Source organism: Cyprinus carpio, chromosome A4, assembly GCF_018340385.1.
Source record: "Cyprinus carpio isolate SPL01 chromosome A4, ASM1834038v1, whole genome shotgun sequence".
NCBI classification, from domain to species: domain Eukaryota; kingdom Metazoa; phylum Chordata; class Actinopteri; order Cypriniformes; family Cyprinidae; genus Cyprinus; species Cyprinus carpio.
This window is the reverse complement of record NC_056575.1, coordinates 16418623-16430158: the sequence shown is the minus strand read 5'-3', so window position 1 is coordinate 16430158 and position 11536 is coordinate 16418623. Positions and strand designations below refer to the sequence as shown.

General features: G+C 36.0%; 1 long non-coding RNA gene across 1 annotated transcript in view; it reads left to right on the top strand.

Moving 5' to 3' along the window:
• The first annotated feature begins 3643 nt into the window (after positions 1 to 3643).
• LOC122140212 overlaps positions 3644 to 11536 on the top strand; it is a 99687-nt gene continuing 91794 nt past the window's right edge. Inside the window, exon 1 of the long non-coding RNA XR_006156904.1 lies at positions 3644 to 4013. This is a non-coding gene — a long non-coding RNA (uncharacterized LOC122140212). The remainder of the gene's footprint in view (positions 4014 to 11536) is intronic.

The following is an 11536-nucleotide window of genomic DNA, read 5'->3' as shown; positions in this document are numbered from 1 at the left end:
GAAGCTTTTGTGCATGTTTGTGTTCTGTGTGTGAATGCGAGAGTGAGTGAGTTTATATGTCACTCTGTATGTGTGATATCTGACACATGGCATTTTCTAGCCACAAGGACACCTCTAGATTTACCCATAATGCTGTTGGCCACATACCAACAGGAAACCTAGAAATAAACAGACTTCTTGTGAGGGACTTTACACTGCCTAAACTCCTCATACTACCAATTTGAATTTGACATTCCAGCAACACTGCTGTTAGCATGCTAGTTGTCAAATTGTCAAAGACAACGCAGTCCAGTGGGAATAACTGATCTCGAGTCAACCAATGGTATCGCAAAAGGAATGAGGCAAGCCAGTGATGATTATGAAAATTAAATATATATGTATTTGAATAGACAAAGCAATAACTTGTCTTTAGTTTTAGGGTTAAAGAGCTGAGTGCGAAAAGAAAAAAAAAAGTTGACAGAGGCATAGCCTTATGGGTAGAATACTGTAAAAAGTACCACAGCAGAAAATACCCTCAGCATGTTCCTGCTAATAAACACTAAATGTAGAAAAGAAACTAATAAGTCTACAAAAAAAGTGGTTACACATTTCTGTGGTGTGATAAGGCTTAAGCTGGCATCTCAAGGATAAGTTTACACTGCAATTTGGATCTTGACAAGGTTTTGAACGTTAAATGAATACAAACTAAAAACTGAAAAAAATATAAAATAAATAAATAATAATCCAAAATAAATTCTAACTCATGTCAGAACAATTTGGGGCCTGCAAAATCAATAAGAGACCATTCAAGAACATTAAAATGTTCAAAAGCAGTCATTACACATGCAGGAAATCAGTTGACTTTGATCAGTGGTTCATTGTGGGTTTGCAGGGTCATTGCTTACTGTTCCATTGTAGCTAGCCATGGTCTTCACTCCATTAGCTTTTATGGGTTGTAAGAAAGGACCTGCCCTAAAGACTTTTGTTTGATTATAAAGCGTTCACTTTGTAGAAGAACTGTTAACTTAAAGATTATATGTAATACGAACAATACATATGTTTAATAGTACTCTATCTTTAATAGATTTCCCATTTTATGCTAAGCTTGCTAAGTTCAAAGAAACATGCATCATTAACCGAGGCTAATTCTTATTATGCATTACTCGTATGATGGCAAAAAACATTTAATCATGGTTAAGAGTTCCAATCCCACAGGTGAATGTAGAAAACAAACACCAGTTACTCACAAACAAAGGTTTGTTTTAAATTAGCATCATGCTAAATTGAACACAGAGCAGTTATCAGTCAACACGGAATGATTCATTCGCATGTTTCTTTTTCTAACAAAGTGAATATAGAGGAGCCGTTTTGTTTTTAGTTGCTGTTGTGGTTTCGTTCATTTGCATGCAGCTTGTGCTGATCGCACATTAGCATGCTAAGAAACTTTCTCCAAAAAAGAGGAACTGACCCCAGACCACAGGGACACCAAGGACCCACACGTACACATATAGTAGAGAGAAGATGAAAATGCATTTACACATGTACACTTAACTACAAACAGAAACTTTCCACTACTACAGTGTATGAAAAGCGATTATACAGAAAAGGCACGGCTAATACTGTTAGTGTAAAACACTCGTTTTTGCAAATATGAACGTGTTGGAATGTCTTGCTGCCCTTTGCTGCCCTTTACTGCTCATTACTGCTGTAATGGCCATAATGAGCCAGACATGAAAAGCAGAGAGAGAGAGCGAGAGAGCAAGAGTGAACGAGAGAATGAGAAGTTAACAGAGAGCTTTATGCTGACTATATGGTGTAAAGCTATACACACAAGTGTGCATATGCTAATGTGTGCTTCTGGGAGACTATGAGTGCAATGTTTAAGGCAACATTTTTTGTATGTTAAATCTTATCAAAGATGTCAAATCTTATTATGTCTTATAAAAAATAATTTCATAATCTCACTTTGCTAGCTTCCGTTTTGACTACACCACACGGCGATCACCGCATCACTTTACTGGACTGACTCTAGCTGTCCTGCTCACAAATATGTCTTTTTATATATACTGAAATCACATCTCTTATACTTGCAGCATTTTTAGTGCATTGACACTGTGATCTGTATCTCAGTCAGAACGAAATGTGGGTGACCTGAATTAGCTGTCCCTAAAGAAAGCAAAAAGGCTTACTTCAAAGTTTTTCCCATTAGTTTCAAAAGCTGTCAGTTAAACAACACATGGCTCGAATTGATTCCCTCACGTTAACATGCAAACTACAGGATCCCCAGTAGACAAAACATCATGACACTGCAAAAAAGCAAGAGCACCTTTGGGGTTTTTTTAGACAGTCTGGGCCACACTTTAGCTGTTGATTTGGGCCAGATCTGAGCCAAAGGATATTTGCTGACTGGGATGAAGCTTTGTGGTGACTTTGGTTTAACACTTCTGAGTCAGTCAATGCAGCGAGCAGGGAATAATGATAACACGATTAGCCTATATGTACAGCCTAAATACTCTTTTTTTGGTTGTCAGATTTTTGCTTGTCAGATTTCAGCCTCGTCTATTGTAAGCAGTTGCTAACTTAAGCTAGTTAACTAGTTTTTTGATGAATTGAACACTTTTTTACAGTTTATTGATAGTTTAGTGAGTTTAAGTGTATGACAGTTGACAATGCTTATATATTGAAATCTATGACAACTGATTATATTCTGTGCAGCTGAAACCAGCCTAAGCTGGTTGGCTGGTCTTGGCTGGTTTAAGGTTGAAGTAGGTCTTCCAGCCTGGTCAAGCTGGTGTTCAGCTGGTTTTAGCTAAAATAACTGGTCAAAACCCCTCTAAAACCAGCTATGACCAGCCAACCAGCAAGCTTGTTTCCCCAGCAGGGACATACATCTTTAATCATGTGTTTTTATTTATTTATTTATTTATTTATTTATTTATTTATTTATTTATTTATTTTGTAATTTGAATTGTAATTGTTAACTGGCAAAGTCTAGTTTATAACTTGGGACAGCAAATCAGAATGTTAAATCCATGCTATTGAGTTTGTTTTGGAGCTGTTTCAGTTGAATTAAAATTAATGCCATGTACTAAATTCTATTAATGGTATTAAAAAAAAGTGGTAGGCAGATACACCAACAATACATCCAAAAATGCTGCTTTGCAACCCAACACGGGACTTTTTGAACATCTTCCAGTGTTTGGTTAACCCACTCAATTTGACTGAAATAGTATGAAGTCGAGCTCTTTTCCGGGTTAACAGAAAGAAAAATGACTTTGTGTTTGTAAACATTGTCGTTCCCATGGGAGCAAGCACCTGAAAGGTGGTTACCTGCAGCTGACGTAACTCTTATTATGACATCTTTGTGTTTGACTTCCTGGAGATTTGTTCCTGTTGTCTTAATATAAGCTCAAACATGTTTTAATTCTATAGCATTTTAGCAGAATCTCATCATACAAATAATGCCTGTGTTGGAAGAAACTCATTTGCTGTGGGCATCAGTTATGTGTAAACAAGAACCTAAAGGGGAACTCCACTAACTATCAGGAAAAAAAAGGTTTTGGACAGACAATATAGTTTTTATGAGTGCCTACTTCCAGTTTTTGATGTAACAAACTTGTCATGTGACACTACTGCTCTGAGATAGAACCCATGAATCTAAAATGTTTTGAATATGCTGGTGTCCTGAAGGATGACAAAATATGATTGTAGCACATATATTATATTCTTATATATAGGCCTACAATTTACATTTCAAATCTAATATTTCCAGAATTCAAACTGGGAAAATGGAGCATTGTTGGACAAACTAAGGCCATATATAAACTTCGTCCAATCAAATGTTCTTTAGACTGAGAACATCCCTCCCATTAATAACCACCTGCCACTCATTAGCAAAAGTCATGTTTTAGTGGCTATTGTGTTTCATCCATGCTTTTTGTTTGGGAAATATATCAACATGGAAAAGAATACTGGTCTTCAAACCATCCATCCATCATGTGGTCATGAGTTATGTGCTAAATATTCATAAAAAGGTATGTACTGTCTGCATTTCATTAATCATACTGATGAAGCCAATAAATAGCCATGCAGTGGAGTCAATTTAACAGCCATGTAGACTTGGGTTATTATAGTTAACTAAAACTAGAACCATAAAAAAATTAATACATTATTTCAGCTTGTCAAGGTAACATTTGGTGTACTAAAAAAAAAAAAAAAAAAAAAAAAAAAAAAGTACTAAAGGCTTATAAAAGTTCATCTTCTTTTAAGTTTCCTTAAACATTTCCTTAAAGCTTTCCTCAAAATTAACTGATATTTTAGTAAAAATGTCTGCTGATGACAATGACCATTCAGTTATTATTTATTATTTTTATTACCAATGCACGAATATTTTGCAAAAATGTAAAAAAAAAAAAAAAAAAAAAAAAAAAACTCTGGTCAGATGCCATTATTCATTTGGCTAAACTCATATAGTCATTTGCACAGTTGAATGTCAGCGGTGCAGATTTCCTTCCTGTTCATTGTTTTAAAGGGTGGAATTCACTTTTATTAGTCTTGAAATGCCAGCAGCGGCTCAGTTGAATGCATAGTGTTGATTAGATCTGCTAACCAGGGCTTAACTAGGCATTTCAGCCCTGAGAGACGTTGTGATAGTTGTGTTCATTGGAAACGGTCGGGGACTCCTTGGCATAATTCTGCATTAGGTGACTGCTGAATGAAGTGTGTCAGTGGTTATACGACCACACCATGGGATTCATGTGGGTCTCCAACAAACCACTCCATATTTACCTATATTAACCACATACAAACCTACCCTTACTCTTACACACATTTCTGGTCTGTGACCTATTACCTATTCAGTTCTTACTGTCATACCTGAACAGTTATTTGCTTGAAACCACATATGCATTTAGACACACCTAAAACTAAACTAGTCTAACCACACATATAAAGAGATGTCTGTGTTGACAAAAAATAAACAACTACATCTGTCTGGCCCAGTTTTCCGCAGGAATTCCTGCAAATTGGTGATTAGCATGCAGCTGGATTTTGTTTGCGGTTGCAACTGAAATGATAAAATTGTTAAGAAGAGCGTTAAACATTATATAAAAATAATATATGTTTTCTTCGAATAAATAAATAATTACAAATTTTAAAACAAACTTCAACTTCTTTTCAAGAATTTCAATGTGTTAATGACTCTTTCTTATTATGAAATTAAGACATTTGTACATTAAAACAATGAAAATCAAAAAAAAAAAAACTTCTGAATATATTAATCAAGAACGTGAAAATACATGGTTCATGTTGATAAAAATGAGAGTTGTTTAGCTGTTTGTGGTAATGCTGTGATGAGCAGTTTCTGTGAACACCGGGAATACTGTCCCTCTGTTGCTAAAGTGAACAGTTACCTGTGGTCCGTATGTTTGTTTTCAACACTCTTTTGCCACTTGAGAATGCGGTGTTCAGCATTGTCTTTTCAGCAATCGTAAATCTTTAGCATAATCTCCTGTCAAAACATGGCAGATAACAGATAATCATCTCTCTCTTTCGACTGGGGAAGCCTGAGGGGCTGCAGGGTGGCCGGTCGACGATGTACACACACATGAACAGAAACAGAGAGACTTGGCCAGAAAAAAAAGAGGCAATAATACATAGAAGTAGCTTTTTGGATAAAATTGTAATATTGTTAATGTCTTAATTAGTGGTGTTGCAAGCATTAAACATTCAAGTATATCACACTTAATACAGGATGCCTCAAATTGTGTGTCTTAATTAGAAAATGTCATGTTCCCTACTAAATAGTATTAAAAAAATCAATGTATGCAGAATTGTAGTATGTCCGAATTCATAGTATTCGAAAAACAGTAAGTGGAAATGACCCGGATGACCTACTACTTCTGATGGACACTTTCTTATCCTATGAGGCCATGGGAGAGGATTTATGAATGGCAGGGAGGTGACGAAACTGATACTGGTAGGTCACGGAATAGTAACAACATGGCAGATGTAGTACATTGGAATTTCATTCGTACTACCCATATTCATATTATATAAAACATACCATGAAGTAAGTTCAGATTCAAATGAAGTACCTTCTCAGAGAGTACGCAATATTCTCAGATCAGTTTCAGGCCCTAGTTATATGTGGAAATAAATCAGATATGAATCGGATATGTGCTTTTGTGTCTGCCATTGCATATTCCCTCATCAATGCAAGTTTTATGTCATTGAAAAAACAACGGTGGTGTACGACATCAACTCTGCGCTTTTCTCGGCAGTGTTGACAAGTCTGTGATTTTCATATGGTACTGGGCTTCTTTTACACTCTTGCCATGGATTGTTTTTTAGTTTGTGGGTTAAAGCAATTTCCCAACCCTTTTAAGAACACGGTTTTGACGGAGTGGAAACCTGTGGAAAAAATGTGATTGGGATAGCTTTGATTAGCAATTGGACTGGTTTTGTTTCGCTGACCTGGTAACACGTTTTCAGGGTCAGTAAGTCTACCTTGGTTTTTTTTTGCCAAGGGAAAAATAAAACAAGATGGTCGGCAAAAAATTGGAAAGTCAACAAATTGGAACTAGCCATCAAGACCTGCAGTGTAAATGTGGCCATAGATAAATAGTTTTACTCTTTTGGAACTAGGCCATCAAGACCTGCAGTACTAAATTGTCCACCTAGATAAATAGTTTTACTCTTTTAACTTGAAGAGGTGTAATATTACTTTTCTAACTAACTGAGCATATCATATTTTAATCACCAAATAAAAGACAAGAGAAAAGAAAAAACCCAAACCAAAAACAACATAAATGACAAAACTAGTGAAAACAAGCACACCATAGTCATTGAAAAGAGTTAACCATAACCAGGACCAGCATATCACAGAGAGTTGGGGATTAACCATTTTAACCATGCAAATACCACACATACCATCACTCTTAACTACTGTTGGCTTTTAAACTTGTAAAAATGATTATTGGTCCATTCAGTTGCTTAGTTTAGTCGTGTGTGTTTGGCTGATGAAAACTGTGCTTTGGAAAGCTTGTTGAATCATGACAGAATGGGGCATTGAAGTAATCAGACACACACTTACGTAGAGTTCAGCAGTTCACACTTGGTAAAGCAGAAAGAGGGGCGTTCAGGTAAATGACAACAGTGACAGATGGAGTGAATGATGAGCGAGAGAAAGACAGAAGAGGAGGAGTTGAAGGGGCTTCTGGGGTTTTTAGGGAGGGAGAGAACACGGTTTTAGTCAAGATGAGGGGTGATCTGAAGGCCAGAGAGGGAAAGGTGTGTGTGGGTATACAAACACAGATCGTCTTTCAAACAAATCTATGCTTCTGAATGGATGAGCAGACAAAAACATACAAACAAAACAGTGACTGTCTGGTGGCGAAACTGGAATTGATGTGTTATAGTGCATTGCTGAGGAATCTACTTTGAAATAGTACCTTATGTGACAAAAACTAAAAAACTAGCCAGTAAAAAAAAAAAAAAAACAAAACAATACAAAAAATCAACAAAACAAAATCAACACAAAAAAACATAACAATCAACACTACAATATTTAAATAAACATACCAATTAACAAACAAAAACAAAAAAACAACTGGTTTACATGAACAGACAGATGAACAAACTCAACACTACAAATGTTTAAATGTTTATGTTTCTTTAACCAGTTCATTTACAATTAACTATTAATGCAATTAAAACATTAATACCAGTTCATTAAAATTTAGTTATACTTAAACTTTACTAAAGCAGTATTTGGGAATGGAGTTAAAATGTTCTTATTTAATATATACTTTTAAAGTTTGACCTTTTATTTCTAGTTTTTTATGCTTTAATGCAGGGGTCACCAAACTGGAGGGCCGGCGTCCTGCAGAGTTTAGCTCTAACTTGCCTCAACACACCTGCCTGGAAGCTTCAAGTATACCTAATAAGAGCTTGATTAGCTGGTTTAGGTGTGTTTGATTAGGGCTGGAGCTCAACTCTGCAGGAAACCGACCCTCCAGGACTGAGTTTGGTGACCTCTGATTTAACGTCACGGGATAGAAGGAAAAAACCCACAACTTCTACATAATTCAATAAATTATTCTTATTTATTATTAAGTATTACATGGGAACAATGGTGCTTGATGTTTGTGTTTTCATAGCAGTCATCCTAACGGACACAAGACTCTCTAATGCCAAAGGCAAAACTGTCTTTTCAGTGAAAATCACCTCATTTGCATGAACCTGTCAACGGAGTTTAGAAAAATAAAAAAGCTTCTCTTCTCAAAATCTTTCTAAATGAATCTAAGGAAATCAAAAATGAGCTATTTCTATATATATATTAAGATAAGTGTATAATTTCTGTGCCATTATTGTCACCAAACGGAATTGCAAAAATTTTCAACAGATTATCAAGCACTTCCTCCATCTGCTACTGGTTTGACAAACACATAGTCCCTGCTCTAAAGCAGTGTTGCCATGTCAGGTTACTCAAATAAATAAAGCAATGTTTTGATTGAGCCACACTGTCTACCTCTTTCAGGGGAATAAATCTACCAATGGCCTTCTTAAAGTTGTTTTTGCATATTAGCTCGGAAAGGATAGTGTTTCAGCATTGAAAAAAATACCCAACTTTAAAAGCAACTTGCAATGCATTCAAGTTCTGCATTTTTTTTTTATTAAGTCTGTGACATTTTTATTATTAAACCTGTGAGATTTGTTTCTAACACCAAGGAACCAGGGGCCCGTTTAAAAAAGTAGGTTCAACCAACTCAACTACGTTTCGAGTTGAAACGTAAACTCTGAGTTGACTTACCCTGAGATGAGAAACTCTGAGTTTTTGGTTTCAGAACAGCTAAATTGTGTTAGTTCAGTCCATTCTGAGTAGGTTGACTTTAGGTTGAGTTTAGCATGTGCACCACGACTATGAGAAGTCATGATCAATGGAGCTCCGAAATTATAATTCACCATGGCAACAGCAATTACAAAAAGACGTCAGCATACTTCTGAGTCAATAAATAACTTTAATTCTTAATCACTGTTATAATATCAGAGTAAATTATTGAAGTAATAGTCATTTTCAAGAAAAAAAGAATGTAGCAGCATCTAAAAATGAATTAAAAACACAATTCAATCGAGGTAAAGCTTTAAGCATGTTTCATGGGTGTAGGCTACATGACTTTACAAACATTTAACATTAAATATCATTCAGTGTCTATTTCAATGTGCAGTAGCTTTTTCCACATATTTTAACACTCTTTTATATAATTTAAGTGCATTTTCCTTATTCTGCTAATTATCTGCCAGTTGGGTAAGAAATAAAAAATATGCTTGTTTCTGTTTGCATTAATGTTTTTCTTACCCTATGTCTGACAATTTTACATGTTTTACGTAAAATGCACTTAAATACACTTGTTTGCCCCTGGAAACAAAATTAAATACCTTATATTATTTTACATCTATAGAAATCGCATCTTAACATAATTTTTTTTTTTTTTTTTTAGATATTTGTACTTAAAATAAGACAAAAATACTCAGTAAGAAAAGCATTTTTGCAGCATGAATGAATGAATGAGGTATCTAAACATCGCTTACGCTTTAAAAAGGGGGAGGAGACCATAAGAAACACTGGGTTTACTGAAGAAAACCTGCTCCCAACTAGGTTAGGTTCATAGAGTTAGTTACCATGGTAACTGACTCTAAGTTACCTCTCTTTCAGAAATGGGCTTGACTTACCCTGCATTCTTGGGTTTGACAAACCTCCCATTCTGAAATGGAAAACCTAGAGTTTCCTTCATTTCAGGGTTAACATACTCAGAGTTTTCACTTAACCTCCTTTCTGAAACGGGCCCCAGTTGAGCTACAATTGAGAGCTCCATTATGTCTCCAATGCAATGAAAGAACAACCTCTGAGAAATACTAATAAAATTTCCTCTAGGCAAGCAAAGAGACAGGTGTTTGTGTTAAGATTTTTTTTATTTTTTAATTTGTTGCTTTCATGTTTGCTGGCCACTAAACACATGCACCCACACACACACTTGAGGAAAGATTCTTGGCACAGATTGGTCTTGAGCATGACTGAGTTTAAAATATTGCATCTGGCAGCTTGTCCTGAGTCTTCATCATTGCTTTGGCATGCTTTTAATAGCCTCTTACCAATAAGATGTCATTTTGGGACTGTCTCAGCTATTTATTTAGCATACTTTCCTCACTGTATTCTGAATAACTGAGATTATTCTGTATTTTTTAGTTTTTACACTTTGCATTTTACACTTTGTATTTAATTAACCTTTTTTTTATTAATGGAAACCCTGAAAAACAGTTATTTGTAACTAAGTTTAAGCGATTATTGTTGTCATAGGGAAACATTGACACTCCTTAGTGTGACATTCATCAACAGAAGATTAATAACCTTTGTGATACATCTTGACATCAATGAATTTATCTGAAAGTTGCTATGTTGCACACCTTCCCATTGCTTTAACCTAAGATCTCATCTGGATCATATAATACAGTCTGACAAGCAACAGTCATAAAATACTGGAATAACTGTACAGTGTGCATTCAGCATAAGATGTACTCTCGATACACAATATAGTGGCACCAACTATTGTATGGATCAGCATGATTCAAATTTTCTACATAAAATTTAAAAACCTAGATAATATTGTTAGTGTTATATATAGGTTCAGACATGTGGGGCAGGGTGGGGAATCAGTAGGATTGCATTGTTACCTCGCAGCAATAAACTCTCCGGTTCATGTCCCAGCTTAGCCAGAAGGAGTTCAGATGTTGTCCTTATACTGGCATGGGTTTCTTCTGTGTGGTCTAGATCCCCACAATCCAAAGATGTGCAGGACAGGTGAATTAGAGACACTAGATTGAATATTGAATGTGTTTGTCTTTGGCCTGATATGGTAGGATAGGCTTCAGCATCCCTGTGACCCTATAAAGGACATGAGGTTTTGGAGAATGGATTAATTGGATTGTAATTATTGACTGCAATATGAATGTGTGAATATGACTATTTACTTAAAATAATAAAAAATGTAAAATTTGATCTTACACTCTTACCAGCAACTACCAATACATCTCGTCTAGTCAATCAGAAATTAAGTAGAATATAGTGTCCCATCAGGGGAATTATGTACCAAAGTTCTACTTTCAACATACAGCGGACAGTTTGGAGAATTGATTTTGGAAATTACTCACACAGGGCTTCCCCTTGCCTCCTTTAAACTCTCACTCTCTTTCTCTCTTCCTTCCTCACTGAAAAAGATGGAGTGAGTTTGTCTGGGACATGGGCTCTTGGGGATCTCTGCCTGTGTTTGTTTAGCAGGCGGGGAGCTCAGCAGAGACTGTGTGTGTTTTTGTAATGCTCGACTTTTCCTGAGGTAATGCTGCCCTGATATGACCGCATGGGAGAAAAGGAGTGGGAATGTGACAGAGCAAGAGTGCAGCGTTTCGTCTGGTTCTGGTTGAGTATTTGTGCATCTTTTTGCAACCGTTTGCAACTAAGCCGATGCCACTGCCTGAAAACATCAGCTGGCATTGTGCAGCT